Source organism: Enhydra lutris, unplaced genomic scaffold (assembly GCF_002288905.1).
Source record: "Enhydra lutris kenyoni isolate GAN:26980312 unplaced genomic scaffold, ASM228890v2 scaffoldscaffold24, whole genome shotgun sequence".
Classification (NCBI taxonomy): domain Eukaryota; kingdom Metazoa; phylum Chordata; class Mammalia; order Carnivora; family Mustelidae; genus Enhydra; species Enhydra lutris.
The window spans coordinates 29,528,818-29,541,234 of record NW_019154108.1 but is presented as its reverse complement, the minus strand read 5'-3'; the positions used below and the strand labels follow the sequence as shown (position 1 = coordinate 29,541,234).

General features: G+C 57.6%; 1 pseudogene; it reads right to left on the bottom strand.

Moving 5' to 3' along the window:
- Positions 1-2,885: 2,885 nt before the first annotated feature.
- Positions 2,886-10,979, bottom strand: LOC111150703 (annotated as a pseudogene).
- Positions 10,980-12,417: the final 1,438 nt, after the last annotated feature.

Sequence of the window (12,417 nt, the reverse complement as noted above, 5' to 3'; positions counted from 1 at the left end):
AGGGGGGCTCCCCCAGCCTGGTCTTCCCCCAGCTCCCAGAACTTGTCCTGGGTTCTCCTCTGGGCAGCCTGCTCCTCTCTCCTCCTCCAACATCAGCAGCCTCTCCCCTCTTCTCCGGCTCCTGGAACTGCAGGGACCAGGGAGTGTCCCCCCTACAAGGGCAGGGGTGGCCGTGGGCTCCAGGTCAGCCCCTGAGTCCAGGACCTAAGCGGGCCCCCAAGGGCAGCTGCTGTCTGAGGGTTAGCATCAGGAGAGGGAACACAGAAGAACAAACAAGGAAGCCTGAAAGCTGATGTGGGAAAACTGCAGCAGAGGGAAATCTGGGGGGCTCAGTGGGTTGACCATCTGCCTTGGGATCAGGTCATGATCCCAGGGTCCTGGGATCGAGCCCCGCAACTGGCACCCTGCTCAGCGGGGAGCAGTTTCCTGCGTCTTCCTCTGCCTGCTGCTTCCCCTGCTTGTGCTCTTTCTCTCTGACAAATAAATAAATAAAATCTTTTTTAAAAAAATGCTCACAGAGAGAGCACTGTCCCTGGGTGCAGAGGCCCCGCAGGAGGAAGCTTCCTGTGCTTCCCCTTCCCCCTCCAGCTCTACGCACACCTCTAAGTCACTTTCCTCCTGCCAAACAGGCTCCCTGGGGTGGTTTTACAAAGTTGGGCAAGAGCTTGTGAGGCCAGCCAGCAAACACTGCCAGCCTGGGAGAGAGCCTCGAGGCGCCTCAGACTATGGCCCCGCGGGGTCAGCCCCCTCTTGGGGGAGCGCCCAGGTGAGGACAGGGCTTTGGAAGCCCGCCGCCCTCTCAGATCTTTCAGCTCCGTTGTGAACTGTCCCTGCGCTATACACACGTCCCCTCCAAATTCTGCTGAAACAACACGGTGCCTCCAGAACCAGCCCCCCCCAACACCACATCTTCCCGAACAGACAAGCTCTGACCCGACAGCTGGGGGCACAAGCACCACCGGGCAGCCCTGCCTGGCTGGGACCGGTGGGGTGAACCAGGAAGTAGCCCCCGTGTTCACGGGACCCACGGGCAGTCTTCCCATTTACAGACCCGCTTAGGCGAATGCCTCATCTGTGCCTCACAGAGAGCTCTCTAGTAACCTGACGGTAGGAGAGGCCAGGGGAATAGCAGGTGACTCGGGCCCTCACCTCCAAGTACGGCCCTTGTGCACCCCAGAATCTGGCCGTGACCATCGGGAGGGAGGGCTGAATCCAACAGCCGGCCTCAAACTTGCCAACACTAACCCACCAGCCACCTGAGTTGACAGCCAAGGCAGCCAGGACAGGCCCCTGACCATCAGCACACCCAACCACCTACACCCTCCTTCCAGAAAAGCGAACAAAATGTGGCAGAAGGTTTGTGAGCCCTGTCGGGTCCTGTGAGAAGGCCCCATTCAAATTCAGGGTATTTTTATCAGCACAAACCTCCCGACAGCAAGTCTACACACAGCTGCAGCCCTTCAGCCACAGGACCTGACTCAGAGAGGCTTGCCCAGCGAACGCAAAGGTCTTAAAGCCCCACCCGACAGGACCTGGGACCCTGGACCGCTGTTTCTCTCCCTAGACACGGCCCGCCAGCCTCAGGGAGGCAGGGCACCCAGAAGGGCACCCTGAGCTCTGCACTTACAGGGTCTCTGTACCATGTTGCTTAGACAAGTGGCTTAAATGCTCAGTGCCTTGACTTCCTTCTCCATAAAATGGGGGCAATGATGTTGTTCCTCTTACAGGGCTGTTGGGAGGCCCACACCTGAGACAGCGCCCATGAAACACTTAGCCCAGGGCCTAGGCCCAGTAAGCACTCAAAAGGTCTGGGTTTTTATTTTAAGTCACTCCTCCAGCTAGTGGGAGAAACAATGTCAGGACTCCCTCTAATGTTCAAGAGGGACCTTTCCCCCGGACACTAAACAAACAAGAGATCATTGTGAAGAGGAGGGGGCTTCTGCTTCTCTTCCCATTCTCCTGGAAGCAGCACACTTGGGACTCTGACAGGTGTCAGGGGGTGGGGGGAGGGAGAAATACTGGTTGTTCCTGCAGGGAAGGATGATGAGGAGTCTTTCCCCGACCCCATGAGTGTCTTCAACCCCGTAGGCGCCAGGGCCTCAGTAGGGCCCCAACAGCCACCCCCCCGCCCCGTGCCCCGGCTGGGACCTGGGGAGCACAGCCCACCGGCCTAACCAGGAACCCCGGGCCCTGTGGGCGCTGCTGGCACGCAGCCCCGCAAGCCCGGCGGAGAAGGAAGCTGGCGGCCACTCGGTCTCCCGCCCCGTGGAGTCCTGCCCTTGAGGACACCGCCTGAGGCTGAAACAGGGAGGCCAGCCCAGAGTCTCAGGTAGCCAGTCTGATCAGGTCCCCGAACCCGGGCGGTTTGGTTTTCTGGCAGAACTCTCCTCACCCTCCCCAACCCTGGGCCTCCCTCTGGGCACCCGCAGGGCCGCGGCAGGGGTCACTGAGGGACAGTCCCCGGGGCTTCCACCCCCGCCCAGCGGCAGGGGGTACTCGAGCGCCCGCCCCTTCCCAGGCCCGCCACGCAGAGTCGGAGAAAGAAGAGCCCCACCCTGGCCCCCGGCTGCGCTCCTCGCTCCCTGTCCCGGCTGCGAGCTCGGGCTCCCGGGGACTAGACCCCAGGGGAAGGGGAGGGGAGAGGGAGCCTGAGGGCGGGCGTAGTCCGGAGAGGCTGTGGGCCTGGGACCCGATCCCCCGCTCCCACCCTGCGCCCCTTCCTCTCTACCTGCGGCGAAGGCGCGGCGTCTGCACCTGGCCGTCTGGGGCGGCGTCCCAGTCACTCAAAAGTTGCAAAGGGAAACTCGGGCGCCTCCCGCACATGCGCAGAGCCGCGCGCGCCGGCCCCATTGGCGGCCCCCGCCCGGCAGCACGCAGCCCCGGCCCTAACCCCGCCGGACCGCAGCCCCCCGGGAGGACGCGCGGCTCGGCTCCGGGCGGAGGTCGCAGGGCCGCTGGCGACCCCGGGGGCCCGAGCTGCCCAGCCGCGTCGGGAGTTCCTTCTCCCCCGAGCGGGGCGGAGCGCACGGGACGGGAGGCAGGGACAGGTCCCGCGCCCTCCCGGGGTTTCCGTATCTGCAGCCCCGGGCCGGGGAGCACGGGAGCCGGGGACCCCCGGGGCCTTCCCGGCACTACCCCTGGGGACCCTCACGTGGGCGCCCTGGCGACCTCTCGGGCCTCTCCCACGTCTGAGCTCTCCTCTTTCACTGCCACGTTCAAGGCCTTCTCCCTTCCTCCCTGCCCCTGAATGGCCCGGCCTGTGGCTCTGCGGTGAGGTGCACCGGGGTGGGAGCCGGGCGCATCTTCCTGCTTCTCCAACAGTTCCCTTCCGTCCCATCTGGCCTCCTCCTGGTCCCCCTTCCCACCCCCGCCATCCCAGACACTGTTATTTCCTGGAGTTTGCTTAGGGCCCCTGCACTCAGCCCTTGTCCTCCTGACAAGCGCCTGGGCATCTGTCCTCTCCTGCTGTTACCTCCTGCTGCCAATGGCCTCACACTTAACCTCCCCCAGGCTCCTGCCTGTGGTTGGCTGGACGTCTAGATCCTGGCCCCCCCCACCAGGTGGCCATACCAGACTTCTCAGACTGTCTACTGTCTTCCCATCCCTCACGCCCCCATCCTCATTCTTTCCCTGACTCAATTAATGACACCACCACCTGCCTGGTCTGTACTGAGGGGTCCCAGGAAGTGCCAGGCTCTACCCTCCAGGAAGTTAGAATGGTGAAGCCACTGACCAAGGGGAAAAGAGAGAGAGAGAGAGAGAGGAAATGTCCGAATCTTTGATTTCAAAATTGCAGAGAGGAAAGGGATTTCTAAAGACTTTCAGTAGATGAAGTTTATTTCAAAATCAAGAGAAGGCCAAGTGGGTCCGAATGTGAGTTCAGAAAGCCAAAACCCCTTGTCAAGTATCATCGGTGTGGCAGTTGCTGGTAAAAACACCATTTCCTTAAATCTCCAGGAGATGGTTGGGACGCAGGGATTATTCTGTTGTGAAGGGAGGAAGTAGAGGTTTGGAGGGTATGGAATTCAGAGCTAATAAGAGCTCTGCACACTGTCTCGAATTCAAGATGTCCAGGCTAGGTTCAAAGTCACAGCTTATCAGTCTCTGTGATCAGTGCATTGGAAAATGTCATATTCATTTTCAACATCTGCTCCCTTCATCTGCTTCCACAGCTAAAGGCTGACCTACAGTCTTACAGTTCTCAGGATTTTTTTTCATCACAGACATTTTTATTTTGTAGCAAGTAGAATTGAAACAAAGCCCACTCACTGTGCCCAGAAAGGTAAAATACCAACAGTGACAAAAAGACGTCTGCTTGGCTTCTAGCAGGATGGGTGCCCTGGACCATGAATGGCTTCAGTCTTAGCTTCCTAAACAACTGAGACCTTGACTGAGTCCTCTCTAGCTCCTTCCTTGGTTTTCTAAGCACATTGACCTAATTCCCTTCAGAACTTCCTGTTCTCTCTGGGTAACGGGTAAAATAGAGAAATACATATGAAACCGTGTTAGAAAACGTCCTTATTCTCTGGGTTGGGAATACACAACCCATACTTGACCCTAAGACAGGCCCATTCCACAGAGCTCAGCCCAGGTCCAGCAACAGAGCAAGGAAACAATGACAATTTGGCTTCCTGCTCTTCCATTATAGAACTGACAGAGATAAGTGCTTGGGATACCATAACCTGAACAGAGAGGACCCGCAGGGGCTACCCAGTTGCCAGGGAGTCTTGACCCTGGGAAACCAAAATCAGGAGATGAGCTGAATGGACAGAGAGCTCAGTAGATGGCACAGAGCATTTGTCCATCAGCAGTAACCCCCAGCTCTCCCCGAGGTATACAATAGCCCTGATACAGCCAAGTCCCTCGGTGGCTCCGCCCCCTACCTAAGGCTCCAGATCCCAGGCACCCGTCCCAGGAGCAGCCGCACTTCTGCACCCTGGCCAGCCTGTTGGGCCGGCTGACCACCTGGGGCCTGGCCCTGCCTCCCTCCTTGACGCTCACGATCATGGGCAGCGAGGTCGTCTCAGAGGCGATGCACTGCCGCAGGCCCAGAAATGGCCACTCGAAGGGCAGGGGCCGCGGGGGCTGCTGGCAGGCGCCCACGCACTCATAGGCCAGGAAGCCCGGGGGCTCCAGGACCCAGTTCTCAGCCCACTTCATCCCCTGCAGGTCAATGTACATCTCCTGGCGGCAGCAGCGGGTGGCCTCTGTCACGGGCACCTCGGGGTCACAGTCGCCCTGAGCTCTGCGAGGGGGGCAGGAGTAAGGAGAGGCAGAGGTCAGCGGGGGACAGGGCGGGGCATCTGGGAGGGAGCTTTACCATCCAGCGCTGCTCCTTACGTTCAAAAGGCTATTTGTGGCAAGGACGGTCACTACCAACAGCCAAACAGTACATCACAAGTGCCACTTGTCCTGAGACTGAAGGACAATCTCCTGCGGGCACTCACTCCCATGGGCACCCTGAAATGTCCCACTTGGACTGAGCTGGCGTTCCCCTTGTGCCCTGTGATCGGGGTCCCCCGTGGGGCCCGGGCTCCTACCCGTAGGCCCCCAGGTCCAGCATGTGCAGCTCCAGCTGGGGTTCGCCCTGCTGCTCGCCCTGCCGCGCCCTCGGGTCCCTGGGAGGTGAAGCGCACCAGCTTGTGGGCACCCGAGGCCAGCGGGCCCAGGTGCTCCCTGTGCACCGTCACCTGCAGGAACAGAGGCTGGCGAGGCCGGCTCAGCTGCTACCAGAAGGTCACCACCTCTGTCACGTCGAAGGCCTTCCAGCCGCTCTCGTGGAGGGACACGAGCCTGCGACAGGGCAGCGCTGAGATGGGGATCTGAGCTGGAGGCTAGGGGTTCCTCCCCCAGCCTCCCCTCTCCTCCCTTGTGCTGGGGACCCCATTCCCCCCTCCCTGCCCCCTCCCCTCCTGTCTCCTCCTCGGAGCTAGCACCCCCATTTCTCCCTCCCTCCCCTGTGCCCTGACTCCTGCCCCTCCTTCCCCAGCTAGGACTCCCCTCCCCTTCCCCCACCACTGCGACCTCCACACACCCCCTCCCCTCCCATACCCTCTTCACCCCTGCCCTTCCCTCCCCATTAGCAGCACCCACCTGGAGTCCACCAGCAAGGTGCTGTTGGAGCTGTCTTTGCAGACCTGCAGCCACTCGACGGTGACGCGGGCCGGCGTCGGTGCTATACCAGACAGCCACTCATGCCTGCATAGCGGGACTCCTGGAAGAGGCGCAGCACGGCCCGCACCAGCTCGCTGTTGGGGGGCAGCCGCTGCTCCATGCTGAACACCAGCAGGTGAGTGGAGGCCTCGGAAGCCAGCCACCTGCCTGCCACCTCTGGGGACAGGAACAGGGTCAGGAGGCCTCTCCAGCACAAGGGCGGCTGCGAGAGGAGCAGGATCTGGGGCCAGCCAACAGCATTTCCCTGGGAGATCCCCAGGGAGATCCCCAGGAATCCGCAGGATAGGGATCTCTGTGGGGGCTGGGGCTTGGCCTTAAGTGCACAGACATGCAGACTTCTGGTAGGTTTGGTTTTGTTTTTTGGGTTTTTTTTTTTAACTTTTAAATAATCTCTATGCCCTGTGGGGGCTCAAACTCCCATCCCCAAGATCCAGAGTCACATGTTCCACCTTCTGAGCCAGCCATGACCCCGGACCTGCAGCCTTCTTTGGGCAAAGGACACAACAAAACTGGAGGGCTAATGGAGAGAGAGAGAGGCAGAGAACCCTGCCACGGAGATCTCTGGTCACCAGCTGAGTGACCTAAGAGGCAGAGCAAGAGCCCTGAAATCCCTTCATTTCCTTCTCATGCCCAGGGAGATGTCTCCAGCTGGAGGAACTGGCTTTTGTGGGGCCTGTGACCAGCTTTTGCAGGGCTACTGACTCTGGAGGCCAATGATGGGACAGGTCCCACAGCCCCCTCACAGGCCCCAGGCCATGTGTCCCCGACACCTGAGTCTACTGGCCTCCAGGCACCCACCCTCCCAGCTGGAAAGCAGCAAGTGTGGGTCCATCCCTGGGCACTGAGGAGGGGAACCCCAGCCCCACGGAGGTGAGAGGGTGCAGTGCCATTCACCTCTCCACAGGCTGACCTTGAAAATGACGGAATCAGCTCTTCCCTCTTATCTCACAAGCTGTCCCCCACTCTGGGAGGGAATCAGAGCCAGTTCACACCCATTTCCAGAGAAGCCAACAAGCTCAGAGATGTGGGGGGACCTGTCTAGGGCAGGACGACAAATAGCAGAGGGGAGCCCCGAACCCCAGGTCCTTCCTCTCTTGCCTTGGCCTTGGCAGTGGGGCAGCTCCCCCTGGGCCTGAGCGGCGGGGGGCTCTCGGGGCAGTCTTCTCCCGAGACGCAGCCATCCTCACACCCAGGGGTCCCTGTCACGGGGGTGACCAGCTCCTCCACGTTGCCTGCATCCAGGACGGGCGCCTCTTGGAGCTGCAGCTGCTGCAGCAGGGTGCTGAGGATGTGCTCCCCGCTCAGGGCAGCCTGGGGCTAGGGCAGGGCCCACAGCGCCCAGCAAGGCCACAGCTGTGGTAATTTAGCACCAATGGGAGTGTGTCCAGCAAGGACCCGTCTCTCTGTCTTTCTGGCAGCCGTTCCTGGATTTGGAGATTAGATGTGGAAGCACCAGCCAGTGCCTCGCCCCCTCCAACCTCTGAGAGGAGACAACGGAGGCTCAGTGAGGTGACCGCCTCCTGGAGTTCCCCTAGTCGCTGATGGCTACATGGTAGCATTAGGCCTTCTGGTGGCCAGCCAGAATTCCTTCCACACCCTCCAGCTCTTCCCAGCCAGTCCTGCTGACCTGGGAAGCTGCAGGGCAGGCGGGGAGATACTCTGTCCAGGGGATGGGGCCAGACGGGGGTGGGGCCCATTCCGGGCTTCCCGAGACTTCCTGCAAGGGCTGGAGGGTTTGCAGGTGCTTGGAGAGTTTTACTGGGGAAATGAAACACCTGGGCAGTCGCCAGGGGTCATGCTGCCACATAAAAGACGAGACACAGCTGGGGATGTACTTAGACTAATTAATTCTTTGTTGTTTATCTGAAATCTGGATTTCACTGGCAGTCCTCTGTTTTGAGCTGCTGACTCTTGGCAGCCCAGGCCAGAGGCCCAAGAAAGCCAGTGCGGGTTGGTAGATTTGTGACAATGGGCTGTGGCAGTCCCCACCCTTTGTCATGCAGAGGAAGGAACCTCTCATCCTCTCTTGGACTTCCACGTGCTCTGGGTCGGGCTCAGATCTCCAGGGGGTCCCTAGGGCCAGAGATGGTAAAGATCCCAGAGCCTCCTTTGAGAAATGTGAACACTGTTTTCCTCCCAAGGTGTGGGGGAAGGTGAAGGAGCACCATGAGGTCCCCAAAGCTGAGGGGGAGACCAGGTTGCACCAAGGGGAGTGCACTAGGGCACCCTCGGGCTATGGAACACAGCTTTCTGTGGTGAGTCCCTTTCCCTGGGAGCTCCCCACCGCACACCCTTGCATCTGAGCTCTCTTCCCCTATCAGCTGCTTCTTGGTCTCCTCGGATGTCCCCAGGATACAAAGAAGGGGCAAAATCATCAATAAAATTTTGTTTAATTAATTGAAGAGAAAGGGAGGGAGGAAGAGGAGCTTCTAGAAGATCCTTCTTCAGGGCAAGATGTGAGGAAAGAGATGGGCTTATATGGGCATTTTTCTTTTCATGCACTTTTTACTTGGTGTTTAAAAAAAGCCTAATATTGCTAACACCGCCCCCCAAGAAAGAAAAGAAAGAGAGAAGGAAAGAAAAAAATCAGTCAATCTGGGTAGAATCCTACCACTTCACAGTGATACGTTGTTTGTGTGAATTCCAGGAAGTCTGGTGTTTCAAGGGGGAAGTCGGGAAAGCAGCTGCCCCCTGGAGGAGGAGGCAGGGAGGCCAGGGCCGCTGGGTACAGAGGCCAGCAGCCATAGGCGACAGCCCCACCCTCAGGGGAGGCACTGTGATTTCGGGGACAGAGCCTGTGTCAGTCCTGGGAAAGGGGGTGGCTGGGTCACCGTACAACCACATGTGTCCACCCTGCGCCCGATTGTGCTGAGGCTGAAGGGAGTCCCCTCGCCCTCCCATGTGGCATGGACAAAGCACTGGGGGCTGGTGGCCTTGGTGGCTCTGGGCAGCTCCCCACACATTGGCAGTGTGAATCCCAGGGTAGAGGAGCCTGGGAAGGCCCGATCTCTTCTGCCAGAGGTCAACCTGCTTCTGCTGCCAGCAGCCCTGAGGGGTGTGGGAGCCCTAAGCCGGCCTCCTCTGTCACCCAGGCGGGAGCACAGGAGGGACAGAGTCCGTGGGATGGCTCAGGACCAGATGGCAGCCTCCCTGGGACTCTGGTGGGCTCTGATCGTGATCGCCCCCACTTCCAGTCCCTCTTGCCTCATCCATCAGGTACTTAAGGGCTCAGAGATAGAAGCAAAACGGAAAAAACTTTTCATATGGGATACAAATGGCCAAAGGGGGCTCTGCAGCCGTGGGAGGCTCCCTTCCTCCTGCCACCACTCCCTAGCACATCCCAGGCCACCCCTCCAGCCCTATACATCCCTCCAAGTTCAAAGTCCCCCCCCCCCCCATGAGACAGCCTTCTGACCCCAGGAAGCCTCCAGACTCAGGCAGGCCAGCCCGGCCACCCCCCAGCTGCTGGGTTGTGTGTCTCGCTGGCCCACCACCTGCTTCTCCTTCTTTCCCCTCCTCCCCCTCCTCCTCCTCCTCAGTGCCCCCACCCCCAGCCACCTCTGCGGAGCTACCTCTTCTGCTGTAATGTTTTTCTTCCTTGCCCAACACTGGTAAAGCACTACCTACAATATTTTCCTTACTTGTCTGTGTGAATGATCACTCGCCCCTGCACTCCCACCCCACAGACCACGGAGCTTCTAAGGGGCCACGTGTCATTCTGGGATCCTGGCTGGTGGCTCCCCCACACCCCGGTCCTATGGCCCTCTACACCAGGTTTAAAAAGGCTTGGGCTTCCTCCAGCAGGGGACAAAGCCTGCTTTCTACTCTGGGACTGGAGATAAGGCTGAAAAGGTAAATATCCCCAGGGAAGGAAGCAGGCCTTCTAGAGACAGAAATCTCTGGTGGGATTATACAGAGATCTCTGTTTAAACACAGATTGTAAAATTAAAATGTCATCACAGGATGCATATTGCTTTGAAATTTGCTTTTTCGTGTCCGTTTATTTTACGTGGACCTGTTTACAGGTGAGTATTTTGCTTTTTAATTGCTCTTTAAAAAAATTAAATGAGTGATCCATGAAAATGTCCTCAATGTCAAGAATCCTGTCAGAGCAAGGGCGCCTGGCTGGCTCCGTGGTAGGTGGAGCTTACAATGTTTGATCTCAGGGTCATAAGTTCGAGCCCCACATTGGGCATAGAGATGACTTAAAAATAGTAAATAAAAATAAAAATCCCAGCAAGGTGGAAGTCTAAAGAGAAAGAAGTGGACGTTTCCCTTCCCACCTCATAAATGCTCACACACTTAGCTGCTCCAAACAGCACTTTCCAAAAACAGTCTCAGGGTTGTGCAGGTCTGAGGTCTGAGCAGGCTCAAGCCAGAGTCTATGCTCAGGGGTCACACGGCTGAGGTCATGCTGTCTGCCAGTGCGGGACACTGCTCTAAGCTCACTCAGGCTGCGGGCGGGGTCCAGCTACTTGGGCTGGAGGGCTGCACTTTCTCCCTTGCCGGCCATGGGCTGGGTACCCCTCTCGTCACCTTAACGGCAGCACAGCTTGGCCACTCTCCCAGAAGAGCACAGACGGCATGGCTTCAACACCCAGCGTTTACTTCTCATACTTCTAGGGGCTGGGAGTTCAAGTTCAGGGTGCCAACATGGGGGGTTCGGATGAGAGGACCCCCCCCCCGGTTTGCAGACAGCTGCCTCTCGCGGTGCCCGCTCAGCACATAAGGGCGCAAAGGCCATCAAGAGGCCTCCACCTTCATGACCTAACCACCTCCCAGAGGTGCCCACCTCCAAACGCCATTGCCCTGGGGATTAAGGTTTCTGTGTGTGAATTGGCGGGGGTCGGGGGGCCGCATTCTGTCCACGGCCCCTTCATTTTCATGCTGGCCACTATATGTCAAATGCTCCTTGTGCTTTCAATCCCTCTGACTTGCTCTTCTGCTACCAGCCAGAGAAAAGCTCTCTGCTTTTTTTTTTTTTTTTTTTAAGATTTTATTTATTTGAGAGAGAGAGGATCTCCAGCAGACTACACGCTGAGTGCACAGCCCGACGTGGGGCTCAATCCCAGGACCCGGAGATGGTGACCTGAGCAGAAACCAAAAGTCGGACGCTGGGCAGGGGGCCTACTTTAAAAAAGAGAGAGAGAACTATATATACTCCATACCTCATTGCATCCACTTGTAGACCTTTATCTGAAAGACATTCATACAGGTATAAAGTGGCCCTTATTATACAAGGCTGTTTATGCAGCATTATGTGTAACAGTAAACACTTGGGAACAAGGTGAACTTCATTCAGCGGGATCTGGTTACACCCATTATGCTACTTATATGCAGAGGAATCTTATGTAGTAGCAAAATAAAACAAAAGCATGAGGCAACACCCAACAGTGGGGCTTGAACTCACCACCCCAAGAATAGGAGTCACATGCTCTTCTGACTGAGCCAGCCAGGTGCCCTTCCAAAACATTGTTAAATGAAAGAAAAAAATATTTAAAAAGTATGTATAATATGTTAATCATTGAGTTTTTTAAGATTTTATTTATTTATTTGACAGAGAGATCACAAGTAGGCAGAGTGGTGGGGGGGGTTGGGGGGGCGGGAAGCAGGCTCCCACTGAGCAGAGGGCTCCATGCAGGGCTCAATCCCAGGACCCTGAGATCATGACCTGAGCTGAAGGCAGAGGCTTAACCCACTGAGCCACCCAGGCACCCCTAATCCTTGAGTTTTAAGAAGAAAGGACAGGGGCTCCTGGGGTGCTCAGTCGGTTAAGCAGCTGCCTTCAGCTCAGGTCATGACGTCAGGGTCCTGGGACCGAGTCCCATATTGGGCTCCCTGCTCAGCGGGGAGTCTGCTTCTCCCTCTGCCTGCTGCTCCCCCTTATGCGCTCGCTCTCTGACAAATGAGTAAAATAAAATACAATCTTAAAGGAGGCTACAGTGTCAGAAGAAGTAAGAAGCTCCTTGGAATCAGTTAAACCCAGAGCCCTGGCTCAGCAGTGGGGCCGGAGGGCCCAAGGAGGCTGGGGGGGTCAAGACGGGCGGAGTCTGCTCAGTGCACAGTTATAAAAATGACATTATAACAAATTATAATGACAATGTCAAAAAGAGGTATAGGTCATGATGACCGATCAGTAGTATTTGTATGGTGGGGAGAAATACGACATGTCTCTCTGCAGAGCACAGCCCGTCTGGGGGCGGGGGGGGGGGGGGGGGGGGGAAGGACAGCCGAGGAGCGAGA